Source organism: Schistocerca cancellata, chromosome 3 (genome assembly GCF_023864275.1).
Source record: "Schistocerca cancellata isolate TAMUIC-IGC-003103 chromosome 3, iqSchCanc2.1, whole genome shotgun sequence".
NCBI classification, from domain to species: Eukaryota; Metazoa; Arthropoda; class Insecta; order Orthoptera; family Acrididae; genus Schistocerca; species Schistocerca cancellata.
This window is the reverse complement of record NC_064628.1, coordinates 510,783,999-510,804,989: the sequence shown is the minus strand read 5'-3', so window position 1 is coordinate 510,804,989 and position 20,991 is coordinate 510,783,999.

The window sequence follows — 20,991 nt, the reverse complement described above, 5'->3', positions numbered from 1 at the left end:
GCGCCTCCTACGTATTTACTGTGAGATGCATCAGTGTAGGCCTGACCCAGTCTTAGTGGATGTAGACGTCGCCGTATATCTGACTAGATAATCTGCTGCCTGTTTTTACAGCTATACGGGCTTCTTGTGAGACTAAGACAGAATTTGCTTCTGAAAACTTTTTGGCTATCCTCGAGGCGATGTGTTTTATAGGAAACCGCGTGGGGCCATTTTAAAATATTTGACTAGGGCAACTACCCACTGGGACTCTGTGTCGTTTAGGCGCAGTTTCCCGTGTATTTACCACCTTCTACGTCAGTATATTGTTCCTTTTATATATTTTTAATTTTTTTGGAGTGACTCTTTACTGTCTTTTGAACTTTTTATCGCCCATATTCCGACATATTTTATACTCTTATTTTATAGGACACTGCTCAATGTTTTTTTCAAATTATGACCACGGCGGTTTCCTGTTGGGACATTCGTATGCGCGGCATCCTATGAGCGTAACACTAAATTTTACCAGAATGTGTATTTTAACTTTTCTTGTTAGCCCAATGTTTCCTAGTCGGAGCCATGCCATTTACATGAAAGGTTGTATCTCTTTGTCGTAGGTCAAACTGAATATGTCTTGTATAAGGTAAACGCATAATTAGAGGATTAATAAAATATAAGAAATCCAGTTTTGCAACCAAGACTGTTTATTCTTTCATATTGTTACTCTTGAGTTCCACATTAATTCCTTTTATCAGCGTGCAGAAGCTTGTGTCACATGAAACATGTCAGCCAGGCAACAAGTGGACGTGTGTCAACATTTCAAGTTAGTGAGTGGTCTTCAGTGCCCATTATGAGCGCTAGATGACGACTTGAGGTGCTAATTTCGTAACAAGATACTGGTTCTGAAGATGAACTAGCTAATTATTATAAATCCACAAAGTGAATTCCACACATTAATGAATAAAAGAATGTGTCTCAGATAAATCACATATTCAGTTTGGCGACGTCAAATTTTATCTAAGTAAGTTAGAAGTGTTGCATTTGTTTGGAAATGTGTATTTACTTCACGTCAATTCAAAGACGTCCATTAACATACGACCATTTCACATTATCCATTTGTACGCGAATTCTGAGCTGCAACTCTGTTGCAAAGACACTTTGTACTTGAGTTATCGATTGCTTGAAGTACTACGACTTTCAGATTGGCCAGGTTAACTATGAAGACAATGTGTAGGGACTAATGAGAGGCCTTCGGAAGGCGTGTTGCATGGTTGCAACCCCATTCAGCGGTGGAAAAAGCATTAATTGTTTCTCTCACTTATTATCCGGATGGTTCCTCTTGCTGTATTTGTTGGTTACGGAGACTGATCTCGCAACTTGCTTGCGTATGGTAGTTGAACTCAGATTATATTCTGATACTTGGCGTGATATTTTGTTTGCAACATTTATAGGTCTTTAAATGTACCTTCACTCGTGTCCATTTTTATACTCGTTGTTCAGAGAAGTGTTTTGTGTCCCATTCTCGTGGCACACTATAGGTTTTTCACTCCTTCATATGTGAGATTAGGATACTGGCTGCATCACACTCTCGCCCAGCCAGCCGCTGTGGCCGAACGGTTCTAGGCGCTTCAGTCCGGAACCGCGCTGCTGCTACGGTTGCAGGTTCGAATCTTGCCTCGGGCATGGATGTGTGTGATGTCCTTAAGTTAGTTAGGTTTAAGTAGTTCTACGTCTAGGGGACTGATGACGTCGGGTGTTAAGTCCCATAGTGCTTAGAGCCATATGAACCATTAGAACACTCTCGCTCAGTTAGAGATATTTAGGATATGGTAATATGTATAGAACTTTTATTTTGTTCATTTTTTCATTTATCATGGACTTGTACACGGTGTTTTTTTTGGCAGTGTTTTCTGAATTGAGTTTTAGTAAGCGGAAATTTAACTGAAACGTCTGTGATTTTTTCCCTTTCCCAATTACTTACGAAATCCATGTTAAATTTAGAATGCATACGTACTTTTATACTCATTTACGGGTCTGTACTTAATTTGAACACGACCTTAAATGATAATTCTGTCTTCAGCGGGAATATTAATCACTGCGATGCTTTTCCAAAACTGCTATCAGTAGACGCTTTTTCAATGCTTTGCAAGCTTTTACAGCTCAAAAGATCAGAAGTGCTGCTCAGAGTCTGAGGCTGCGTGCTGATATCCAAATTACGTTCGACGTGACTGACATCTCATGGTCCTGTGTGGACAAATATTAGGCCTTCAGTATGAGGTTCACATCCTCATCGGACGTGGTCGCCCTATAATGAAGATCACCTATAAATTCACCGAGATAGGAAACATCGAGAAGTAAAAATGACCTTAAATTTATTCTAACATTCACTCATGCCTCCGTTTCTTTGTTTTGTCCTACTCTGGAGACTGTGTAGGAAACCGTGGCCACATAGGGTTAATAATTATTTCTTGGGTGAAAATTTTGTGTAAATGGGCACATTTTGAGGGTATCTTACTGAAGTCTGAGATTTTCATGTATTCAATTCATTCAAAGAGTAGGATACACAGTGAAGATGTCTCAGTAAATTAAGACTAAATGCGTCTAAGAAACTAGAAAGCGAATTTATTTAGTTGTACGTAGGCATGCATTAACTAAAACATGTTATTGTCAAACTGCGCAGAGGAATTTTGAAGATATGGTTGTCGGTTCTTTTAAGTTTCCTTGTAAATGTGGGACAGACCCCGAACCTACCATGTTCCCACTATTAAAAATCGCATATTGGAAAGACAGATGAGCGTGGAGACCACGACTGGAATTTCTGAACGAATGAAGTGGGCAGATGGTTTAGGCACTGAGCTTGCATTTACGAGGAGCGGAATTCGAAACGTCGCACTGCACTCTAGGCTCAGATCTTCCCTAAATCAATGAGGGTGAATACCTAGATGATTTGAAACCACCTAATACAAATACAGAAACCTGCAACCAGTCACTTTTTAAAAAATATTCCTTTACTCCCATAACAAGTTTTCGAAATTTTTCAGGCTCATCTTCAGATAAGGCACAAGTACAGTGACAACCAGTATATTTACGTTTATATGGATAAGTAAGTGATCTGTGACCAATCGGCAATCACAATGGAAGCTGGCAGGTGGATACAAAATATAAAGTAGTCCACACTGTAGCAAGCCAGTAATCAAGATCAAGCTATGGAAATGAAAATACACTGTTTGATCAAAAGTATTAGGCCAAGAATTAGGGGACACTAATATGAGGTGTGTCCACCCTTCTCTTTTATGACAGTTTTAACTGTGTTGGGGACACTTCTAATGAGGTTTGTGAATGTTTGTGTGGGAAGGGCAGTCTGTTCTCCCTCAAGAGCCGAAGCCAGAGAGGATAGTGACGTTAGACACTGGGGACTGAGTAAAGTCGAAGTCCTAACTCATCTAAATATTGTTCTGTAGGGTTCAGGTCGAAATTCTGGACAGGCTAATTCATTTCAGGAATGTTATTATCCATAAACCATTGCCTCATAGCTGTTGCTTTATGACAGGGTGCATTTTGATGCTGGTGTAAACAACAGTCGACTCCTAATTGTTACTCTACATTACCCACTACTAAGTGTTGAAGATGCTTTCCTATCCTTCCACATTTGCCGTTCTCTGAAATATAATAAGGGGACCACACCATAACAACGAAAACCACCCCCATACTGGAACGCAAACTCCTCCGTACTTCACTGTTGGAACTTCACACGATGGCAGGAAGGTTATCCCTTCCGTCGGATTGCCACAGCTTATAGCGTGATTTACCACTCCAAAACACTAGTTTTCAGTTATCTACTGTCAAGTGAAGTCGCTCTTTGTTACCTTAAGAGTCTCTTAGCATTGACTACAGAAATGTGTAGCTTATGAGGAGTTGCTCGACCATTCTATGGTATTCTTTTAAATACCATACGCATAGTTAATGTACAAGCTGGACTGCTGGTTGCACTTTGGAACTCACGAGTGATTCCTTCCACTGACTGCGCTACTTTTTGCAGTAAACCCCCACAATGCTCGACGGCCCCTATCCGTCAGTACATTAAGTCTGCGTGGTTCTGGTTTTGTTCTGGTTGTCCCTTCACGAATCCAATGCACAATCAAAACACCAATAGTCGACATGAGCAGCTTCAGAAGTGTTGAACTGTCAAAAATGGTTCAAATGGCTCTGAGCACTATGGGAGTTAACTACTGAGGAAGTAAACGAATATTCCAAAAAAGTGACTAGATGCAGTTTTCCGTATATACATTAAACAGACAGTAAGAGGTTCTAGAACATCCGTAACAGATAAGCTTAACTGGAACTAGATGACGGTTTAAAACTGTATCCTGGACTTGGCAGCTCTATCTCGGAGCCCTCCCTTTAGCGGGCATTGCTCTAGCTATCCAGGCAGAACTCAAGATTTGTTCTCACAGGGTGGATTTTCAGAGGGACGGTTCTCGATCGCTCCCGTATAGCGCAGCTGGTGAGCACATCGCCCGCTGAAAAAAGGTTCTGAGATTGAGTTACAGCACAGGATACAGTTTATATTCCACTAGAACGTTTCAGAAGAACTGAGACTCACCTGAAGAGTTAAAGTTTTCATACGGAGATGGTGCGTTTGAAAAGGGTACTACCGATTTCTTGCCCTGAAGTCTAAGGACGTCATAATCATCTAAACCTTAAACCCTAACGTCCCTTTAAAATTTTTGATAACTCATCCTGACATAACAGACCCATTTTACTGTGTGATGTTTTACACACTGCCTGAAAAAGTGAGCTGTGGTCGAGAGGTTCTAGGCGCTTCAGTCCGGAACCGCGCTGCTGCTACGGTCGCAGGTTCGAATCCTGCCTCGGGCATGGATGTGTGTGATGTCCTTAGGTTAGTTAGGTTTAAGTAGTTCTAAGTTCTAAGGGACTGATGACCTCAGATGTTAAGTCCCACAGTGCTTAGAGCCATTTGAGCCTGAAAAAGTGAAGCACCCAGAATGAGAGGACGAAACGAGATGAAATTTCATGGGATGAGAGACTACATGGTTGCAATAATCAAGTGAAATTTACAATGAACTTGGTACTAAGGGACCAGTAATAAATTTGACACTGCGCCACTTCTGACGCGGATACATGGAATTATTTGGCTGGGAAGGGTGTCATAAAGCCAATGTACCCTTTCCTGAGAAGAGCTGACCCACATCTGGTGTAACTGATTCTTGTAATCCTGGAAACAGGCATTGGGATGAAGTTGACGCCTGAGCTGGCTCGATATGTGTTCTGCTGGGGATAGATGCGGTGATCTTGCTGGCCGCAGGAGTACGTCAATATCACGCAGATAGTTGATACAGACACGTGCCATGTGTGGACGAACATTTTATTGTTGAAAAGTGGCACCTCTGTACTGTCGCATGAGAGGAAGCAGAGGAGGACGCAAAAGTCAGGCAGAGTCCCCTCAATCACTACCAACTGTGACCTAAACTAAATGGCTCCGACATCATGACGGCAGGAGTAACTCCGCTGTGCCTCTCCAAATCATTGGAAGAACGATACTCTCCGCAGGTCGCCGCCATACACGCCGACATTTGTTATCTGTAGTATTGCAGAACCGCGATTCACTTCTGAGCGCAATGCATTTCCATTCATCAACATGCTTCCTGGCGACGACACCACTTTAAACGCTGTCGTTTGTGTTATCGTGTTAACAGTAGCCTATTAATTGGACGCATTTTCTAGTCCGGCTGCTGTCAGTTAGCCACCAATAATGGTGTGGGACGACACACCATATCACAGGAGGTCCATAGTTGTTTTCGGGTAGGAGGCGCAGATTTGAAGGGGTTACGATGTGCCTGGTGCGCAATGCGACGGTCCCCCCCCCCTCCCCCCTTGTGGTGGTCAAACGTGGACTCCCTGGACTATGAATATGCCTACCCTCATGTTGCCACGCAATTAAATATCGGGACACTATCACAGCTAAATGCCTGACAAATCTGGATATTGCGCGATTCGACCAGGCCATCAATGTAGACCCACAGAGTCAGAGTCGGACAGGTGCTGGTGACGCGGCACCTCCGTGTTTTTCACAGAGATCATTCAATGTCTAACGCTGTACACACCTCCATTTTATCCTACCAGGCCTCATAAACTACTAAACATGAACAACACTAATGCACTACGGTGGCCGTTACACCTGTCACAGAGAATTTTAGTTCTAATAATTTACTGTCCGACGATGGAGTCTACCTGTGAAATTTTCTATTGACATCCGATCTTGTCCTCTAAGTGCTTCACTTTCATTAGCAGGAAGTGGATATCACGAATATTGAGATATAAAGGTAGCAGAGCACCATCCTATTGGTAACTGAGAAGTACATACTGTCACTTTCTAGCCAAGCCATGAACCAATTTAACTCCAAATGCCGCTTAATAATAGGGATGTCGTTCATAGTTCCTTTTTGCATAGGGATTATGTTTTTGTATGCGAGGTGTTTTCATATTGCTGGCCTTTAACACCACAGAGCTTCTTTCTTTTTAAATGTGTGTATGTGAGTTCAGACTGAACGTCTTGTGCGAAGGTCAGAAGTGCTGCAGTCATGCTCTGTTACCTCATTAGGGCGACCGAGGCTACGTGCCGCTGAAATGGGAATCATTATCATAGAATGTGTCGAGGATGTACACGTCTCGACTTACAAGTCCGGTAAAACACGCAGCATCTGTGGCTGTGTATGTATTTGGATATACATCTTGACGGAAAAGAATAATTAAATATGTAAACACAGACACATTTCTTCTTTTGATTTTCTATAAATTTCAGCGTCAATATTTGCTTTAGAATATCAACAGAGACTGGCGATGAAATATATATTTTTTATGAGGAACTAAAAGAATAAGTATTACACTACTTCTCTGTTCTAATTTATGCATGGAAAACGCCTTTCCTTTTACCTCTGTAGACCTATTGGATAAATATGTTGAAATTACAGCTCTTATTATGAAATGTCGTTGACAGAAGGAAAATATTATTACTAATGAATTAAACGCTGTACAGACATACTAAAATCATTCAGATACATATTACACCCACATTCAATTGTGGTTGTATTCATTCAATACTTCGAAATAATTACCATCTCTGGGAGTATAACCTAGGGCAGCGAGTAATGTTTTCATGTATCCAAACATGTGTTGGATGGAGGAAACACCGTCTCGGGGGCTAGAACCACTGAAGAGGAAGTAATATGATGCGAGACCCTTGCGTACACAGCATTTAATCCTTCTAAGGTGCCAAATTAGTGACAAAAGCGAATGCTGTGGTTGATACACGAACACATGTACTGATATAACAAGACTGTAGAATAGTTGAAAAGTGTTAGAACAATAAAATTAGAAAAAAATAGTTACAAATGGAAATATGTTGTTTAGGCAGAGTACTAGTAAAGTACAAAAAATGCGATAATTGCCATCATTATCATCGATAATGAAGAAGGAAGAGCAATTTTAAATGCGTGTAATACTTGGAGAGCGAAAAAACTGCAAAATCAAAGAAAGCAGTTAAACGGTGCTGTGTCTAAGTTTTGTGCTCATAACTCTCACGCACAGATATAGAGCGGAGTAAACTGAGGAGTTGAGAAAATGAAGTGGGGGAGTACATGTGACGCGTTCAGAGGGTCTCCTAGGTTAGAAGAAGCCCTCATCCATTTCAGATCAAAGATCAATTGCCTGCCGAAATGGAAGATACCTCAGCCAAATTATTCTGAGAGAATGCTCGTCCCTGCAGATCAGAAACTGAAAAGTTAAGTATAATATTAGCAAACTGCAGGAGCATGCATGGTCAGATCCAAGAATTAGTATCACTTACTGAAGATTGTGTCATGCACATATGACATCTTTGGCGCTCTAGTATCGATTGCTTCTGCCCTGTGTTCGTCTCTGGCCCGTTGCTCGGAGACCGGGATGACGCCTGGTCGCAAGAAGGATGCCTAAGCATCAGCGGACGCAGATACACTGGCCAACCAGAACATAATGATCACCTACTTAGTAACCTAAATGTCCACCTTTGTCACAGATAACAGCGGCACACGTCGTGGCATGGAAGAAGTGAGGTCTTGATAGCAGGGAGTTGGCACCACATCTGCACCCACAATTCCCGTAAATTCCGCGGAGGGGGCTGATGAGCTCTGACGCCTCATTAAATCACATCCCAAATGTGTTCGATCGGGCTCACATATGGCGAGTTGGGGGGGCCAACACATCAATTGGAACTCGCCACCGTGTTCCTCGAACAACTCCATCATGCTCCTGGCCTTGTGACGTGGCAAATTATCTTGTTGAAAAATATCAGTTCCGGCGGGAAACATGATAGTATGAAGGGGTGTACATGGTCTGCAACCAGTGTAAAATACTCCTTGGTCGCCATGGTGCCTTCCACGAGCTCCACTGGACCCATGGATGCCGACGTGAATGTTCACATGAGCGTAATGGAGCCGTTGCCAGCTTGCCTCCGTCCTGCATTTCAGCTGTCAAGAAGCTGATCACCTAGATGACGGATTTGCGCCTTCCCATCGGCATCATAAAGAACGTATTGGGCCCCATCAGACCATGCAACGCTCTGCCACTGCGCCAACGTCCAGTGCCGGCGGTCACGTGACCATTACAGTTGTGGTTGAGGATGTCGTGGTGTTAAAATTGGCACACACATGGATCGTCGGCTGCGGAGAACCATCGTTATTAGTGTTCGATCCATTTTGTGTCGAGACACTCTTGCACTCTGCCCAGCATTAAAGGTCCGCCACAGTTCACCGCCTGTCCTGTTTTACCAGTCTGCCCAGCCTAGGACGTCCGAGATCAGTAATGAGGGGTGGCCGCCCAACCCCCACGTCGTCTGGACTTGGTTTCACCTTGGTTACGCCACGTGTTGAAGAAACTCGCCACAGCACTCCTCGTACACTCCACAAGTTTCCGAAATGCTCGTGCCGAGCCTGTGAGCCATCATAATCTGCCCTTGGACAGACAGACAGATTGCGCGTCTTCCCCATTCTACAAACGAACAGCACGCTCACTGATACCACATGCACCGTGCGTATGTCTGATTAGCAGTCTGCCTATCTAGGTGACGTTACTATCGCCTGGACGGGTTTTTGTCGGTAGAACGTGGGTGGTCATAATGTTATGGCTGATCAGTGTATAAAGCTGGCCGCTGCTAGCTGTGGGGAAGCGACTTCTAGCGGCTGTGGGCAGTTGGAAGTCCGCGTTTACCGACGGCGTATGGTCGCTGTGTTGGTGCTAACACAGCTAGAAGACGGCGGCCTGGTTTGTTGAGGGTTAGTGACGCCATCACGCCAGTTGGAGTTTGTCAACTATTCGACCGTAGAAGCGAACGTGCTGTTGCGCGTCCGTATTGTGGACTGTATGGTGAGGTCTTTGTTCTAATGGGCAGTAACTTTGCTCTCAATCTGTATGTGAACAACTGCAAACTGTTTCCTTTCCAGCCTACCTGCATTTTGTGTCGTTCCTCCAATCCGCTGTAGTGAGTCAAAATCGCTAGTTTGTGTTTTAATATATGTCTGTATCTGGCACATTCTCTAGTCACATTTTCGCGATTTGTAGTGCATGTGTATTAAATTTGAAAACTTGTTGTCTTCTCGTGACATTACTTAGCAGCGTGGCTCTCTTTTTGGGTGTGCAAGACGCGCTTTGTGTCATACCATTCTGTACAGTACCTGCTCTGATTTTTTTCATGTGATGCTTGCCATCCCTCTTTAAAATGTCTTGTATTTGATTAAAGTAGAGTTCAAGGTACTTCCTGTTAAGGTTAACAGTAAACTACCTGCCGCTCATATTATTTAGTGTTTTGTGTTTTTTAAAAACAATGTTTATCTCGCCGACTTTTGACTCACTGTTGGTTTTGGCATTTCCTTTGAACAGTGTTTAGCGCTTGGTGTTTACCCTATTGTTTTTATTCATTACCTACTGTATTTTACTAGAATACTGTTTAATGCTTTCAGTGCTTGTCAAACTTATTTTATTCATTTTTTAAAAATAGATAAGTGTTTAATTCTGCCTGTATGTGTGTGTTACACGAGAGATTAGTCAGTATTCATCAGGGACCTTACTCAAAATGGCTCTGAGCACTATGGGACTCAACATCTTATGTCATAAGTCCCCTAGAACTTAGAACTACTTAAACCTAACTAACCTAAGGACATCACACACACCCATGCCCGAGGCAGGATTCGAACCTGCGACCGTAGCAGTCCCGCGGTTCCGGACTGCAGCGCCAGAACCGCTAGACCACCGCGGCCGGCAGGGACCTTACTGTATACTTTGGTCGACCTATTGAGATTCACCACATGATTTTGTAATACATCTGTGAAAACGGTATCTATTTTGGTAAGGCAGCTGGCCAGCTGCTTGCATCAAGTCCGTATTACTTTTCACTTGCTATTTTCAGAACAGGACACCTGTATGTAATTAACTTGGCATTTGTTTATTTACCGTTGCAGCCGAACGGACTTAACTGATTACGACTGTATATTTGGTCGGATTTTACTGCAGTTTATTTTTCTATAACATCTGAAATGAAGCGATTGGCCTGTTTTGGTTTTTTGTGCGCCAACTGTAGATGGTTTAATGCAACTGATTCCTTCTCAATTCTGTTTGAGTAAATCTAAGGGACATCGTTTAGACCCGGACTTAAGTGTAAGTTTAAACTGATGTTTTGCTCGGCCATTACGCTTTAAAGCTCCCGTGTTTAAATTTAAGATCCTCCAAAACAGTCACTGATTTATGTAAATCCAGAAGCACCTTGACCAGTTGTAACGTTGTTACATAGTCGCTGACCGTTAATTCTGTTACCGACATATTTGCCATAAATGCTGTTAAAAGTCTTTGAAGGGTAATCCTGTCCTCTTACGTTTAGTAGGTGTTACCGATAAACTGGTTTCATGGCCGAAGAAACATGTTCCTTAATGAAAAAAATGGTTGGTTCAAATGGCTCTGAGCACTATGCGACTTAACTTCTGAGGTAATCAGTCCCCTAGAACTTAGAACTACTGAAACCTAACTAACCTAAGGACATCACATACATCCATGCCCGAGGCAGGATTCGAACCTGCGACCGTAGCGGTCGCTCGGCTCCAGACTGTAGTGCCTAGAACCGCACGGCCACTCCGGCCGGCTGTTCCTTAATGAAAATTGTGCGTAAAATTGTATTACTTGAAACGGCTTCACCATTGTAGAAATCATTATTGTGCACTAAGCCATTTGTGCAGTTGTTAAGAATAATTTTTGACTGGGCTTGACCCGTAACTCTTTGTTAAACATTTGCACTGCAGCTGCTTAAAACTTTAAATTGTTTTTGACCTCGCCGCCAAAGCCACTTATCATTGGGCGTTAAACAGTTTTTGCAATTGCTTTAACTGATGTTCTTGAATAAGCCGTTAATGAGGAACGCTGTAGGGTGATTAACAATTTTGAGCAACTGCTTAGTACTTTAATTATCAAATAATTTCATTTTGGCTCTCCTACGTGCGGCGACTCTTGTTGCTTTAATTATCATCTTCTTAAGATGCATATCAAGGATTGTATTTAACTGTGTATTACCTGACTGTAGAAGGTTTCATACTTTCGTGTTAATAAATCACTGTAGGTTAGTAGTCAATGGTGGCATCGAATTTGTTGCAGTAAAGAATTCGATAATATCTAGTGAGGTGAATTAATCTACATGAAGTTAAGGTCAATTAATCTAGGTGAAGTAAAGGTTTTATAGATCGCATGCGTCAAGAGCTGTAGTGGTAGACTTGCACAATTTCGTGAATAGTTTTCCTGACGATGCTGCTGTATAGATGGCTACTAAATTTACAGATATAGATTGGCAGAGTCATACTATCAAAACTGGTACCAGAGGCTGTAACTCGTGTCACATTATTCCGAATATCTTGTTCGAAAATTACCTGGAGTAGACAGAGAACTAACTCGTCACGGTAACGTCTTGTACCTCCTAGCAGCAAACAGACCTCAGCTTGTTGGCTCAGTTAACGTAGAGGAGGAGGTCTGTGATTATAAGGCTGTGATAGCATCAACGACTACGGCTATTACTAGGAATGTTCAGAGAGGAAAATATCTTTGCTTAGCAAGAGTGACAGGATTCAAATTTCAGAGTATCTGAATAGTCACCATCAAATACTCAGTGCTGAAGACTATGTGGAGTACAAATGGAAAAAATTCAAAAGATCGTTCAATGTGCCGTAGAGAAATATGTTCCGAGAAATGTCTTAAGGAATGAGAAAGACCCAACGTCTTTTAATAATTGTGTCAGAAAACTGGCTACTTAAAGAACGAGAACTACATCTTAGATTCAAGTGACATAAGCTGATCGATGAGAAAATGATCGTAAGGAGAGCAATGACAGAAGTGTTTAATGACTCTGAATGAAAATTTTTGTCTAATAATCTGACTGAAGACAAAAAAAAAGAAAATGTTCAAATGTGTCTGAAATCGTATGGGACTTAACTGCTAAGGTCATCATTCCATAAGCTTACACACTACTTAACCTAAATTATCCTAAGGACAAACACACACACACACATGCCCGAGGGAGGACTCGAACCTCCGCCGTGACCAGCCACAGAGTCTATGACTGCAGCGTCTGAGACCGCTCGGCTAATCCCGCGCGGCGACTGAAGACCAAAAGACATTTTGGTGTTATGTAAAATCTGTGACCACAATGGCACCGAAAAGAAGAATCACAGAAAGAAGGCCGACATATCGAAGTCGGTCTTCCGAAACTGTTTCACTGCGAAATACACTCCTGGAAATTGAAATAAGAACACCGTGAATTCATTGTCCCAGGAAGGGGAAACTTTATTGACACATTCCTGGGGTCAGATACATCACATGATCACACTGATAGAACCACAGGCACATAGACACAGGCAACAGAGCATGCACAATGTCGGCACTAGTACAGTGTATATCCACCTTTCGCAGCAATGCAGGCTGCTATTCTCCCATGGAGACGATCGTAGAGATGCTGGATGTAGTCCTGTGGAACGGCTTGCCATGCCATTTCCACCTGGCACCTCAGTTGGACCAGCGTTCGTGCTGGACGTGCAGACCGCGTGAGACGACGCTTCATCCAGTCCCAAACATGCTCAATGGGGGACAGATCCGGAGATCTTGCTGGCCAGGGTAGTTGACTTACACCTTCTAGAGCACGTTGGGTGGCACGGGATACATGCGGACGTGCATTGTCCTGTTGGAACAGCAAGTTCCCTTGCCGGTCTAGGAATGGTAGAACGATGGGTTCGATGACGGTTTGGATGTACCGTGCACTATTCAGTGTCCCCTCGAGGATCACCAGTGGTGTACGGCCAGTGTAGGAGATCGCTCCCCACACCATGATGCCGGGTGTTGGCCCTGTGTGCCTCGGTCGTATGCAGTCCTGATTGTGGCGCTCACCTGCACGGCGCCAAACACGCATACGACCATCATTGGCACCAAGGCAGAAGCGACTCTCTCCGCTGAAGACGACACGTCTCCATTCGTCCCTCCATTCACGCCTGTCGCGACACCACTGGAGGCGGGCTGCACGATGTTGGGGCGTGAGCGGAAGACGGCCTAACGGTGTGCGGGACCGTAGCCCAGCTTCATGGAGACGGTTGCGAACGGTCCTCGCCGATACCCCAGGAGCAACAGTGTCCCTAATTTGCTGGGAAGTGGCGGTGCGGTCCCCTACGGCACTGCGTAGGATCCTACGGTCTTGGCGTGCATCCGTGCGTCGCTGCGGTCCGGTCCCAGGTCGACGGGCACGTGCACCTTCCGCCGACCACTGGCGACAACATCGATGTACTGTGGAGACCTCACGCCCCACGTGTTGAGCAATTCGGCGGTACGTCCACCCGGCCTCCCGCATGCCCACTATACGCCCTCGCTCAAAGTCCGTCAACTGCACATACGGTTCACGTCCACGCTGTCGCGGCATGCTACCAGTGTTAAAGACTGCGATGGAGCTCCGTATGCCACGGCAAACTGGCTGACACTGACGGCGGCGGTGCACAAATGCTGCGCAGCTAGCGCCATTCGACGGCCAACACCGCGGTTCCTGGTGTGTCCGCTGTGCCGTGCGTGTGACCATTGCTTGTACAGCCCTCTCGCAGTGTCCGGAGCAAGTATGGTGGGTCTGACACACCGGTGTCAATGTGTTCTTTTTTCCATTTCCAGGAGTGTATTAGAATGTGGCCTTTCCTTTCAGTCATCGCACGAACTTAGAAATGGCAAGTACTAAGATAACTGATCGCGGAATAGAAAAACAACTACCTTATCGCAGAATAGAAAAACAACTACATTCGCTTTGCAGTGGAAAGGCGTCAGCACGAGATGAGATACCAGTGCGATTCTACAGAAATAATGCGAAAGAGCTTGCTTCTCTTCTAGCAGTGGTTTATCGTAGGTCGCTGGAGCAACGAAGGGTATCCCCGATTTCAAGAAGGTTCATAGGACACATGAAAGTAATTACAGGCCTACATGGTTGACATAAATCTGCTGTAGAATTATGGAACACTCCTTATGCTCATACATTACAACGTTTTTGGAGAACGGAAATCTCCTCTGTAGAAATCAACATGGATTCCGCAACTTGCTCTAAACTGTCATAAGATCCACAGCGCTGTAGATATTGGTGTTCAGGTAGATGCTGTTTTCCTCGACTGCCGTTTAGTGAAAAAAAAATACGTGCTTATCGGATCAGAGTGACGACTGGATTCTAGATTTCCTTTCAGATAGAACTCGACTCGTCGCTCTTAATGCAACAAAATCGACAGATCGAAAGGTAATTTCTGGAGTTCCTCAAGGAAGTGCAATAGGACAGCTACTGTTTACAGTATATATAAACGATCTAGTAGAATGCGTCGGAATCTCTTTAAGGCTGCTCGCAGTTGAAGCGCTTGTCTGTAAGGCGGTAGCAAAAGCACATGACGGGAACGATTAGTAGAGGAACCTACAGAGGATTGATGAATGGTGCACGGACTAGCAGTTGACCATGGACGAAATCAAATGTAACATATTGCTCATACGTAGGATAAGAAATCCATTACCACACAACTACACTATTGATGACAAATTGCTGGAAATAGTAACTCCTGTAAAATTACTAGGGGTATCTGTCCGGAACGACCTTAAGTGGAATGACCACATAAATTTTTTTTATGAAAAGCAGATGCCAGACTGAGATTAGAAGGAAAAATCTAAGGAAATCTAATCCATCCACTAAATATGTGGCTGACGAGGCTTCTTTCAGACCGATCCTTGAGTACTGTTCATAAATCTGGGATCCTTAGCAGGTAGGACTGATAGAATAGATACAGTAGATCCAATAAAAAGTGACGCGTTTCGTCACGAGATCGTTTAGTCGGCGCGAGAGCGTTACAGAGATACTCCACGAACTCTAGTGGCAGACACTACAAGAGAGGCGTCGTGCACCACGGAGAGATTAACTATTGAAATTTCGAGAGAGCACTGTCCGGGGAGAGTCGGACAACACATTACTTGCTCACCCTACAAAGCAACTGTCGGGATTTGCTATTTAATTATCCCGATTTACTAAAATTCTGATCACGAATACAGTGGACCACCCAACGCCGTATTAGAAAAAAATTTCATGTATACGCGGTAATAATTTTTCACTTCTTACTTGCAAGAACTGATAATTTTAAATTTAGAAAAAAGAAAAATGAACAGTGACAGGTCACGGAGTTAGGGTAGTTGAACGTACTGGAGGTTTACTGAATGTCAAAAGAGAAATAAAAAAAACTATTTGACATCAGTAGTCCAAACAAGAATCAGACATTATTGCACAGTTGTAACGTGTTCTGTCGTATTACTAAATTCTGAGCGAAAAGATTAGTTCCCGAAAAATTGTCTATACAAGTAAATTCTCTTTTTAGTTTCAAGTATTACGCCAGTTAATAAAAAAAATTTAAATTTAATATTCTGTTCATCTACATCTACATCTGCGTGATTACTCTGCTATTCACAATAAAGCGCCTGGCAGAGGGTTCAATGAACCACCTTTAAGCTGTCTCTCTAGCGTTCCACTCTCGAAAGGCGCGCAGGAAAAACGAGCACTTATTTTTCTGTGCGAGCCCTGATTTCTCTTATTTTATCGTGATGATCATTTCTCCCTATGTAGGTGGGTGCCAACAGAATGTTTTCGCAATCGGAGGAGAAAACTGGCGATTGAAATTTCATGAGAAAATCCCGTCGCAACGAAAAACGCCTTTGTTTTAATGATTGTCACTCCAATTCGCGTATCGTCTCTGTGGCACTATCTCCGCAATTTCGCGATAATACAAAACGAGCCGCCCTTTTTCGTACTTTTTCGATATCCGTCAGTGCCACCTGATGCGGATCCCACACCGCACAGCAATACTCCCGAATAGGGCGGACAAGCATGGTGTAAGCAGTCCCTTTAGTAGATCTGTTGCATCTTCGAAGTGTTCTGCCAGTGAATCGCAGTCTTTGGTGTGCTCTACCCACAACACTATCTATGTGATCGTTCCAATTTAGGTTATTTGTAATTGTAATCCCTAAGTATGTAGTTGAATTTACGGCATTCAGATTTGTGTGACTTATCGTGTAATCGAAATTTAGTTGATTTCTTTTAGTACTCATGTGAATAACTTCCCGCTTTTCTTTATTCAGGGTCAATTGCCACTTTTCGCACCATACAGATATCTTATCTAAATCATTTTGCAATTAGTTTTGATCATCCGATGACTTCACAAGACGGTAAATGACAGCATCATCCGCAAATGGTCTAAGATGGCTACTAAGATTGTCTCCTATATTGTTAATATAGATGAGGATGTTTGTAAGTGTATCACGCTTTGCCTGTAGCTGAACGAGAAATAAAAACTAGATGAGGAACAATAGAGGGCCTATAACACTTCCTTGGGGAACGCCGGATATTACTTCTGTTTTACTCGATGACTTTCCATCTGTTACTACGAACTGTGACCTTTCTGACAGGAAAGGCGATATTCCATAGGCACCCAGTTTGGTTAGAAGACGTTTGCGAGGAACGGTGTCGAACGCCTTCTTGAAATCTAAAAATATGGAATCAGTTTGACATCCCCTGTCGATAGAACTCATTACTTCATGAGTATAAAAAGCTAGTTGTGTTAAGTATCTTAGTAGACTTTTTCGAATCAGACTGAGATTTGAGCAACAACCCCTAAGCGCACTAGCTTTACAACAAGACAGAAAATTTATAAAACTTTTCTTGTTATTAGCAAGCGTAAATACCCACTTAAAAACCATGTAAAATTTGCACTCAACATTTGACTTAAATCTAATAATTAAAAGCAATTTACTCCTTAAGCGCTACCCACCCCATGGACCAGACTCTTTTACAAAACTTCAGACAACGTTACTCTTTCTCTCTGACTTTACATGAACAAGATAAGAAAACTGAAAATAGGTTATCAAATTACCAATCGTCAGCAACAGTAGGACAAGAGTCCAACTTCCTTGACAGTCAGATTCCATCTGTATTGAGTAGTACTGTAATACACTTTAATTATGTTCACGAGCACAGTCACAACGCAAAAACGAAGCTTCACTGGGTATTAAATCTGCGGGTTCCCCAGATCCAAGTAGAGTCAGTCTTAGCACTCTATCGAGCATCAGCTGCACTTTACCGTGTTCTCGCTAATGCCTTGCCAACCCGCGCGTGGTGATATCGGATACCCGAACAGCAACTAACGGATAGAGCTTTCGATCACTAACGTCCGCCTCGCCACCAGCCGCAGAGTCCACCACTCTCCTCGTTGCGAGTGTCAGTGCCCGACGGTAACGTACTTCTCGGCTCGGTGCGGCCTCTCTTAATGACCAAAGTCACTTGCACACAGCCACACCACACTCGTGCCGGCCCCTGTCTCCGTAACTCCGCTCTCCCATTCAGCTCCGTCTGATCCTCCCAGATATCGATTATATAGACCAACTGCTTAGCTCGTATCTCGGAAAAATATTCGAAGAACTACGGCACGACCCCGATCTAGCGAGGTTGATACTTAGACATGGCTCAAAAATATTTCCAACTGTTGGAAGGTTGTCGTAGGTTTGCTGATGATGTAATATACAGTATCAACGAATGAGATAGTAACTTAGCGTCGTAATAAATGTGGTACCCACTCACAGAATCATACTGATCGTGAACTAATCACTATAAATATTAATACAGATGATACTGTGCAGTTAATGAATCTATCAATTTATTGCAGTGGTAGAATAGTACGTTCGTACAGAAACTTCATAATTCTGTATCAAACTTCTGTTACTTATAAAAATACGTGTATTTTATGATAATAGGTTCGAAGAAATAGTGAATAGAAGAACCAAATTGTCTGTACTACATTTAATTCTTGAATTTCAGAATGTGAACGAATAGAGTTGTAGAGAAAGAGCACTTTACAAACAAAATAGGATTTAGCTGGATTTTTGCTGTAGACAACGTGGTTCAGTGGCAGAGAAATGATTTCCTTATTCTCCGTCGTTCCTTGTGTTGCAATGTCATGTTAATTATTTTTTTGTGGTCAACTTCTTCTTGTGGCATCTACGCACACAGCCACATTTACGTATTTCTTCCTACGCTATTCCTCGACCACCACAAACGCACACAGCTGTCCTCAGACCACACACCACGACAACGACAGACTTCCACATACTATTTTCGATGCCGTTACAATAAATGAAGTCTTCGTCTAACGAGTGCAGTTCTGTCATAGGGATGATAAGATGTTTTATGCATTGTTTATTGTCATTACACATTCTACGGTTTCTGTGTTGTTTATATTGTGGAAATTGTTCACTAAAATAGTATCTACAGAATGATCACAAAGTACCATTACTCCCATGTGTCGCATAAATGTTAATCTGTGGTGTCACCGCCAGACACCACACTTGCTAGGTGGTAGCTTTTAAATCGGCCGCGGCCCGCTAGTATACGATGGACACGCGTGTCGCCACTGTCAGTAATTGCAGACCGAGCGCCACCACACGGCAGGTCTAGAGAGACGTACTAGCACTCGCCCCAGTTGTACAGCCGACGTTGCTAGCCATGGTTCACTGACAACTACGCTCTCATTTGCCGAGACGATAGTTAGCATAGCCTTCAGCTACTTTTGCTACGACCTAGCAAGGCGCCCTTACCAATTGATATTGTGATTATAAAGCCTGTACAGTAACGAGAGATGTTCTACAAATGTGGATTAAAGTTAAGTATTCCAGAAGCTACGTACTTTTCTTTATAGCATTCATTACGTATCCTGTTTCAGACCTCACGCCAGCCTGCGTGAGCTTATAGCGTGCATTTCGGTCTCCTCAAACAAAACAGTGTTGGCACTTCTGCCGACACTTCATAATCAATTGTTTTTTCTTATTCTTGCAGGTGCTGATATACGTGGAAATAATGCCTGATGAGTCCACTCACACCATGGAGGAACGGATCGTAACGAGCATGTAGTCTCACGGACGACCCAGCACAAGAACGTTTATGACAGATATTCAACATAATTTTACAGCAAGGTTTCATAAATCTTTTCCGCTAAAACCAACCATTTTAGGGCTGGAGAAAAAGCTCTTTGCGGTTAGTCGCATAAAAAATAAGATCCTATCAGGATGACCACCAATTCTAATGAAACGTTTGTGGAGGCTGCAGCGTCTATCGAAAGTTCGCTAAAAAAGTCCACTCACAAACGGTCCCAGAAATCGGAGTTTCATATTCGACATTAGAAAAACATGTCAAGGATGTTTTGAAGTTAAAGGCACTTAAACCTTCGCTTGTAAACGAATTATGTGGTAATGACATGCAAAAAATGTTATCAGACTTGTGAGCGAATTATCGATGTCTTTACAATTCTTCCGGCGGGGTCAGGGATTTTCTCTGCCTCGTGATGACTGGGTGTTGTGTGATGTCCTTAGGTTAGTTAGGTTTAAGTAGTTCTAAGTTCTAGGGGACTGATGACCAAGATGTTAAGTCCCATAGCGCTCAGAGCCATTTGAACCATTTTTACAACTCTTCGTGAAGGAGGAAAATACACTCCTGGAAATTGAAATAAGAACACCGTGAATTCATTGTCCCAGGAAGGGGAAACTTTATTGACACATTCCTGGGGTCAGATACATCACATGATCACAGTGACAGAACCACAGGCACATAGACACAGGCAACAGAGCATGCACAATGTCGGCACTAGTACAGTGTATATCCACCTTTCGCAGCAATGCAGGCTGCTATTCTCCCATGGAGACGATCGTAGAGACGCTGGATGTAGTCCTGTGGAACGGCTTGCCATGCCATTTCCACCTGGCGCCTCAGTTGGACCAGCGTTCGTGCTGGACGTGCAGACCGCGTGAGACGACGCTTCATCCAGTCCCAAACATGCTCAATGGGGGACAGATCCGGAGATCTTGCTGGCCAGGGTAGTTGAGTTGACTTACACCTTCTAGAGCACGTTGGGTGGCACGGGATACATGCGGACGTGCATTGTCCTGTTGGAACAGCAAGTTCCCTTGCCGGTCTAGGAATGGTAGAACGATGGGTTCGATGACGGTTTGGATGTACCGTGCACTATTCAGTGTCCCCTCGAGGATCACCAGTGGTGTACGGCCAGTGTAGGAGATCGCTCCCCACACCATGATGCCGGGTGTTGCCCCTGTGTGCCTCGGTCGTATGCAGTCCTGATTGTGGCGCTCACCTGCACGGCGCCAAACACGCATACGACCATCATTGGCACCAAGGCAGAAGCGACTCTCATCGCTGAAGACGACACGTCTCCATTCGTCCCTCCATTCACGCCTGTCGCGACACCACTGGAGGCGGGCTGCACGATGTTGGGGCGTGAGCGGAAGACGGCCTAACGGTGTGCGGGACCGTAGCCCAGCTTCATGGAGACGGTTGCGAACGGTCCTCGCCGATACCCCAGGAGCAACAGTGTCCCTAATTTGCTG